Source organism: Leptodactylus fuscus, chromosome 3 (genome assembly GCF_031893055.1).
Source record: "Leptodactylus fuscus isolate aLepFus1 chromosome 3, aLepFus1.hap2, whole genome shotgun sequence".
NCBI classification, from domain to species: domain Eukaryota; kingdom Metazoa; phylum Chordata; class Amphibia; order Anura; family Leptodactylidae; genus Leptodactylus; species Leptodactylus fuscus.
The window spans coordinates 157,283,854-157,292,238 of NC_134267.1; positions in this window are offsets into that span (position 1 = coordinate 157,283,854).

The following is an 8,385-nucleotide window of genomic DNA, read 5'->3' on the forward strand; positions in this document are numbered from 1 at the left end:
CTCTGGAGCTTGCTAGACTCAAAACACTTTCCACGCCTGCCCCAAGTTTTCAAGTTGGTGGTGCAAAGGTTTTTCAAAATCTACCCCAATGTGCCTGAGCTACTGGTGAAAGTGCGCTGCTTGTGCGCCCACTTTCGTAAGTCTACATTTGCCACTGCTAGCCTGAAAACCCTCCAGCAATGCCTACGTCTGCCTGAACACCGGCTGTTGTGCGACGTCACCACACGCTGGAACTCAACATACCATATGTTGAGCAGGGTGTGTGAGCAGCAGAGACCTTTGATGGAGTACCATCTCCAAAACCCAAGGGTTCCTCAAAGTCAGCTCCCTCAGTTTCTGCACCATGAGTGGACCATGACTGGCCATGGATGGCAGACTTATGATACTACATGTCTTTGAGGAGGCCACCAAGAGGGTCAGCTGTGATGACGCATTAGTGAGCATAACCATTTGCTGGCAGTTCACGCTTTGGGTCCTGTTCACAAGTTGCTGTTTGGAAAAAAAGCCACTGTGGTTTATTAGGGAGTGAGGGTTTCAATATCCTATAGGGCATATATAGGTGTATATACAATTGCCCCTCCCTAGTTATTTCTTCACTTTTGTATGGACTGAACAGGTGGAACACAATCATTTTGTTTTACTTTTTGGATTGGTTTTAAAGGATATCAATAAAAGTGAAATTTTATGTGTTTATTTTTTTGGGGGGCAGATAGTGTCATTTGTCCCTCTGTGAACTTTCTAATATACACACATTTGTTTGAAATCAGTGAATTTTTCCCTCGCCAAACTAGCGCCAGTGAGGGGCTTAAAGTCACTGACAGGTAATTTACTCAGTATGTTCACTGAAGGAGTAAATCTAAAACTTAACCTTTATTAGGTATGTTAAAAATAAACAAGTGCCCAAAATGTGATTAAAAACAAGTGAGTGAGTGTATATCCGTTAATGGAGATGGAGTAGGTAGAACCCCAATCCCTATTATATATACATACTCCCAAGTTCCTTTTTCCCAAAATTAAGTACATATATATGGATTATAGTGTCTGCTACACTGCTGATTCCAGGGGCAGGTAGGGGCTATTGTTATAGAGATATGAGGATTGCTCCCAGTCAAGGGTCCATATGATAAGGATAGCAAATAGCACTTATTGTTATATTGTGTATTAACACTTATTGTTATAGAGATATATAGATTGCACCTAGTCAAAGGTCCATCAAATAAGGATAGCAAATAGCCCTTAGCAAGTATCCACTGCAGACCTACACAGTACCACATCCTACGACTAAGGGTGCATTCACACTACGTAACGCCAGCATGTATCACAGCCGTACACGCCGGCGCTACAGCAGGGCTACCGAACACTTCCCATTCATTTCTATGGGAGCCGGCATGCGAGCGCTCCCCATAGAAATGAATGGGCTGCTTCTTTCACTGCGAGCAGTCCCATTGAAGTGAATGGGAAGTGCCGGCGTATACGGCAAGCTCTGCTCATGCCGAGCCGTACACGCTGGCACTTCCCATTCACTTCAATGGGACTGCTCGCAGTGAAAGAAGCAGCCCATTCATTTCTATGGGGAGCGCTCGCATGCCGGCTCCCATAGAAATGAATGGAGCTGCTTTATACGCCGCTTATTCTGAACGTGTTTTACGTTTAGAATAAGCTTCAGTATACGTAGTGTGAATGCCCCCTAAGGGTGTGGAAACTGCAGTTTTTACTGCACAACCTTTGTCTTCCCTATATCTATCCTCCTGATTATATGAATATACACTCCCTCACTTGTTTTTAATCACATTTTGGGCTCCTGTTTATTTTTTCAACATACCTAATAAAGGTTACGTTTTAGATTTACTCCTTCACTGAATGCAGTGAGGGGCTTAGTGTCACCAGGAGTGAAAAGTATAGGCGTATGTTGCGTGAGTACCTGGCCAACCACAGCCCTGTCCTCCTGTCCTCTCCGATTCCTCTGCGCCCTACACGTATTGGGTGTCGAAGTTAAACCTGTGGCCCTTAAAGTTAGCCTTTTTGGTAAGACAGAGTGTACACAAAGAGCCACATCTGTCACTTGCTGAGTGACTCTTCTACTTGTAACATCATAATAGAACCTGCGTGTGTATGTTTTCTTTTGAGTTCAAGTTTATCTCTGTTTCCTATCTTGTCCTATCTAACTTTTGAAAAATGAAAACTGGTCAACGATTTACTGTAGTTATGTTTTCTCATAGTATGTCAGATTATCAATATAATATGAATAGATTACAGTTAAAATATCAATAGATTTGTATTTGATTTATTGAAAGTTGCTGAAGAATGGCATGTAGAAAAGTTTTTCTTCAAAGATAATTTTGGAATTTTTAAGGACTGGAGTTTTATAGTAAGTCTTCTCTTCTCAGAGCCCTTAGGCCCTTAGTGAGTGAGCCTTGCACCAGCAGTGTTCAAATTTTTTGCCCCTTGGTGTGATTTCAGACTTGCACCAGGAGATATACAGTAGTAGATAAACGCCAACAGTATACAGGAATGAGTGAGTTCACAAACTGATGTATACAAGTGTATGGGTTTTTTTTGTATACACAGAGGGTAGATATATTGAGCGTATATACTGCTGTGTAAAACGGATGACAGTATACAACTTTCTTCTCACCCAATGGGACAGTTATAATGAGTGAGTGCACAAACTGATGTATACAAGTGTTTTTGATTGAACTATACAAAGAGGGTAGATATACCGGATGACAGTAACAGAAACAGGTTTCTTCTCACCCAATAGCACAGTTACAATGTGAGTGAACAAAAACACTTGTATACATCAGTTTGATTGAAGTATACACGGAGGGTAGATAGATATGGCGTTTATCTACTACTGTATATATGGATGCAAGGACAAATGCTAGCTTCTCACCCCTATGGGACACATATGTAGTAGAAAAATAAGAGAGACATGAGTGGCACCACTACATATTGTAATCCGGGCCAAAATTTTATTCAGAAAGGATAACTGCAATAAAAAGAGTAAATGTTGGGTATTCATGTTGCTAAATCAAAACTTCCAAAGCTTCCTAGGTGGTGCTCACTGTACATAAAGTTCATAAGATTCCGAGAAATAGAGCAAAAGCAGAGCACTCTCCATACAACGTATCTAAAAATCGAAAATCTTTATTTCATATCTTCTAGAAACTTCAGTGCATCAAGACAGAGTGGATGAGTGAACAAAATTCAAGCGACGATCGTTTGTTTGTTCATCCACTCTGTCTTGATGCACTGAAGTTTTTAGAAGATATGAAATAAAGATTTTCAATTTTTAGATACGTTGTATGGTGAGTGCCCTGCTTTTGCTCTATTACTTTGGACACATATGTAGTGTAAACCAGTTGTAACATCTCTGCCTGTTCGGGTCACTGCACCACCCTCTGTTCGCATGCTGCGGCGCAGGAGGCGTGTGCAGTTTGAGAATCTGCTTAAAGTTTTTAGTTGCACTGTGTGAACACGGCTCTAGTCCTTAATTGGATTTGCACCACACCCGTCTTCTGCCAAGGTTGCCTCTGTCCATTAAGTGGTTAATCTGGTCTTGCCCTGTGATTGACAGCTGCCTTTCTGTGTACTCCATGGGCGGGTTCTTCTTCCCTATTTAGCCTTGGTTCCCATTCACACCAGTGCTTGTTATTGCCGTGCGCATACCTGCTCTTACTGTCCCTGTTTGCTTATACTATTATACTTGACCTTTGGCTTTTCTCATTGACTATTCTCTTGACTCCGATTTGGCACTGCATCGCTCTCTTGTTACCGAACCCTGGCTACCTGACCTCCCTTTGTTGTTGTACGTCTTGTCTGCGTTTTGTGTTTCACATATTCAGGGAGGGATTGTCCTCGTGGTTGTCGCCTATTACCTAGGATAGGGCCTGGCAATAGGAAGGGAAAGCGGGGGGCTTCAGCTTAGGGCTCAATGTCTCTTGTGCCCCTCCCAGGGTTTAACAGTTCTGGGAATTGCTGTCTTAGCAATTCCCTTACATAATAACAAGCCCAAAAACCTACATCCATTGCTTCCCTACAGACAGCATGGATGCTATTCAGTGCTTTGCAGCCAAGTTGGAAGGTTTGACAGGCCTGGTAGCTGAGCTAGCTAAACAGGTTCAGACCCTAACTGACGCTGCTGCATCATCCCCAGCTGTTTTGGCACCTTACAAGGTCAAGATGTTACTCCCGGATCGTTTCTCAGGGGACCGTGACAAATTTGAAACTTTCAGGGAGTCTTGTCGCTTGTATTTTCGGATTAATCCACATGTGACCCAGGCCCAAATGGTGGGAGTGGTTATATCTCTGCTACAGGGGGATCCACAAGCTTGGGCCCTTAAACTCCCTCCTGATGCTGATGAGTGGTCTGATGTGGAAAAAATTTTTAAGTCCCTGGGCTCTATCTATGCTGAGCCAGACCACATTGCGCTTGCGGAATCTCAACTCCTCACCATGCGGCAGGGAAAACGCTCTGCAGAGGAGTATTGCGCAGAGTTCCGTAAGTACAGTGTAACTGCAGGTTGGTGTGAGTCAGCTCTAAAGGCTCACTTTAAAAAAGGTTTGTGTGACCGTGTTAAGGAGCTCTGGGTTGGTCACCCAGATCCCCCGACGCTTGAGAAAGCCATGACTTTGGCGGTCCGTATTGACCGCAAGATCCGAGAAAATTTAAAAGAGAGAGTAGGGTCTGTTGCCTCCAAGTTTTCTGTCTCTTCCTCTCTCTCCTCTGAAAAACCTACCTTTCCTCCCATCACTTCTGGTGAGGAACCCATGCAACTGGGAGCTATGGACGCCAAGACACGATGAGAGCATCGTCTCAGGAATAACCTGTGCCTGTACTGTGGTTCCTCTGGTCATGTCATCCGAGACTGCTCTATCAGACCATGGTCACCTGCGAAAAAACTTCAGTGCCTGAGTGGTAATCAGAAGAACCACTCAGGCAACCAGGTATTTGGGGGGAATAACTATAAGATGATGTTATCTGTGTCTTTGTCCTCTGGGGACAGATCTGTTTCTGGCAAGGCCCTAGTTGACTCTGGGTCTGCAGCAAATTTTATTAAATATTCAGTTGTTGAATATTTGGGCATTGAGCTTTTGCCACTTGATACACCTATGTCTGTTACTGGAGCGGATTCTACTCCACTGGCCAGGGGTAAAGTCAGGTTTAAAACCCCCTTGATCTCTTTGCAAGTGGGTTCTACACATTCAGAGGTCATAAGCCTTTTTGTTATGGAGAATCTCTCTGCTGATGTTATTTTGGGGTTCCCCTGGCTGAAGCTCCATAACCCTATTTTGGATTGGGGTAAAAAGGAGTTGGTAAAGTGGGGAGATCAGTGCTCATCCCACTGTATTGCTTTACATTCTGTAGATTGTGTCACTGTGGAGAAGGTCTCAGCTACTAAAAGTTGGGAACGCTCCTCCGGTATTAAAACCTGGTGGTATCAGAAACGCCGGATGAATAAAAAAATGTTTGCCTGGTTCTCAAGCGTCTGTGGTTCAAGCAGAACCAAAATACAAGGCAGGGAAAACTCAGAATCCCTCTAGAACTGGTTTGTCTGGTGAGGGTCCGGTGGCCCCTCATAAAAGGGGGGGTACTGTAACATCTCTGCCTGTTCGGGTCACTGCACCACCCTCTGCTCGCATGCTGCGGCGCAGGAGGCGTGTGCAGTTTGAGAATCTGCTTAAAGTTTTTAGTTGCACTGTGTGAACACGGCTCTAGTCCTTAATTGGATTGGCACCACACCCGTCTTTTGCCTAGGTTGCCTCTGTCCATTAAGTGGTTAATCTGGCCTTGCCCTGTGATTGACAGCTGCCTTTCTGTGAACTCCATGGGCGGGTTCTTCCTCCCTATTTAGCCTTGGTTCCCATTCACACCAGTGCTTGTTATTGCCGTGCGCATACCTGCTCTTACTGTCCCTGTTTGCTTATACTATTATACTTGACCTTTGGCTTTTCTCATTGACTATTCTCTTGACTCCGATTTGGCACTGCATCGCTCTCTTGTTACCGAACCCTGGCTACCTGACCTCCCTTTGTTGTTGTACGTCTTGTCTGCGTTTTGTGTTTCACATATTCAGGGAGGGATTGTCCTCGTGGTTGTCGCCTATTACCTAAGATAGGGCCTGGCAATAGGAAGGGAAAGCGGGGGGCTTCAGCTTAGGGCTCACTGTCTCTTGTGCCCCTCACAGGGTTTAACAGTTCTGGGAATTGCTGTCTTAGCAATTCCCTTACACCAGTGGTGGGGAATTGGAGCCCTAAAAAGGGCTTTTTGTCGAAATTATCTGTCTATATATATATATATATATATATAGTGTATATACTGGAGGTGTATATACACTCAAGCAGTTTGGTCTGCCAATGTTTCCTGCCTGCCTAGCATAAGCTAATCCCTCGCTAGCCCTCAGCATGTCTCTCCCTATCTAACACAAAGCTGCAAATGACATGAATATGGCTGACACTATTCTTATAAATCGGAGGTCACCTGATTTCCCCAGCCAATAACTTTTTCCTATTTTTTTTTTCAATGCCTACGTTTTCCTGCTTCCTGTCTTACCTTCCCTGCACAGTTATTGGTGCAAAACAAGCGCCAGGGAAGGTGGGAGGAGATACAAATTTTAACTGCATTTACTGCGTGGTATTCGATCGAAATCGATTATGTCGAATACCGTAATATTCGGTCGAATACATACTCGATCGAACGGTATTCGCTCATCTCTAGTCAGGAGTAAACCAAAGTGATTCAGATACTAGCCTGTACAAGAAAGTAAACAGGCTGTGGAGAAGGGTGACATCTTCTCCACAGCCTGTTAGAGATGAGATGAGAAATGAATGACCATAGAAATGAATGGCCGCTTCCATTCATTTCTATGGGAGCGTGCTATTCAAAACTGCTGTTCCGAATAGTGGTCACTCATTTCTAGTCAGAGTTATGGAGTCAGAGTCAGGTTTTGGTGAAATTAAATTCAGCAGAAAAGTACTGACTGCTAAATATCAAATATTATATATGACTAATACGGTATAATTAAAGAGGTAAGCCCATCACAGCATTTTGGCTATATCTGTAGTACAATATATGTAAAAATATATATATGCCATAAATATCTGATGTCACCTCAGGGATCCACATCTATCTTAAGAATGAGGCTCTGCCTATTCTCAAATGAAAAGAGGCCACACAAGTGTGTCAGGAATAGTCAAGCAGGAAGCTTTATTTCGGTAACTCCTATACAAGAGAATTGGGGGTTGTGCACTAGAATGGCCCCTTATAAATTCATGTTTGAGACAGACAAGGCTCCACTCTTTAGATAGATTTGGATGGGACCTGGATCTAGCAGGTATTTATCAGATATCCTGGAGATATGGCTTTAAATTCTGAGATAGGAATACCCCTTTATGGCTAAGGCCCCACGTAGCAGGCTGCAGCAAAAAGCCCTGTGGAAAAAACATCAGTGGCAACGGATCAAATTTTTCCTCACCTGGAGACTTTTCACTTCAGTTATACCTATAGGGAAACCACCAGTATTTCTGTAGGTATAATTGATGTGCTGTGATTTCCAAAACTGCAATGGTTTGGGAAATCACAGCATGTCCACTGTACGTATTTTCCGTATCTTTGCAAAGATTGTAAAATGCTGCATTTTTTTCGTGGAACCTGGCCTAACTCACTAAATGCGGAGCTCATTGCATATTTAACTCCGGGAAAGTTTAGCAAGGAAAGTTTAGCAATGTTAATTGTATGTACAGTATTGTTCTGTGAATATAAAGACCCTGCTTACCAAAAATCTGTGAGCCATTAATGGAAAAACTGAATTTCAAGTCAGTCAAAACATTTAAAATTTGTGGAGTCATTTATTAATGGAGTCATTTATTTTCATATATTGAATTAGATGCAATTAATAGATTATATATGCAAAGCACTGTACATGCCAAGCAAATAGTCTAAATTGCCTGCATATATAGGCACTACCATGTTCATACAAAAAGTTATAGCTGAAAATTTAGTCTGCAGTAGGTCTCCTTCGTCCTCTGGTTGCTGTAAAATATAGACCCTGGTCAGTTCAACTGCCAATAGTTGATTACTTAACAGTCATAGAGTTGCTTGCACCCTTATATCCTTGCAGTGTTAAGCAGCGCCAAAAAATTATGCAACTGTAGAACTGGGGAGCTGACTATAATAAATCGTCCCTGCCTTTCCCTGTGCCTACAGTGCTCAATAAGTGTTGTGTACACAGCTATGGGAGCCACCATGATGCAGCTCCCCTCTGACCTGGTGGGCAAGTGACCCCTTGGGAGCCAAGAACTGTAAGAGCTGCTGGGTCCTAGAGGACCCAGATTAGCACTACAATTCAGGTTAGGGGCTGCATTCCTCCTGTAACTGGGACTAAA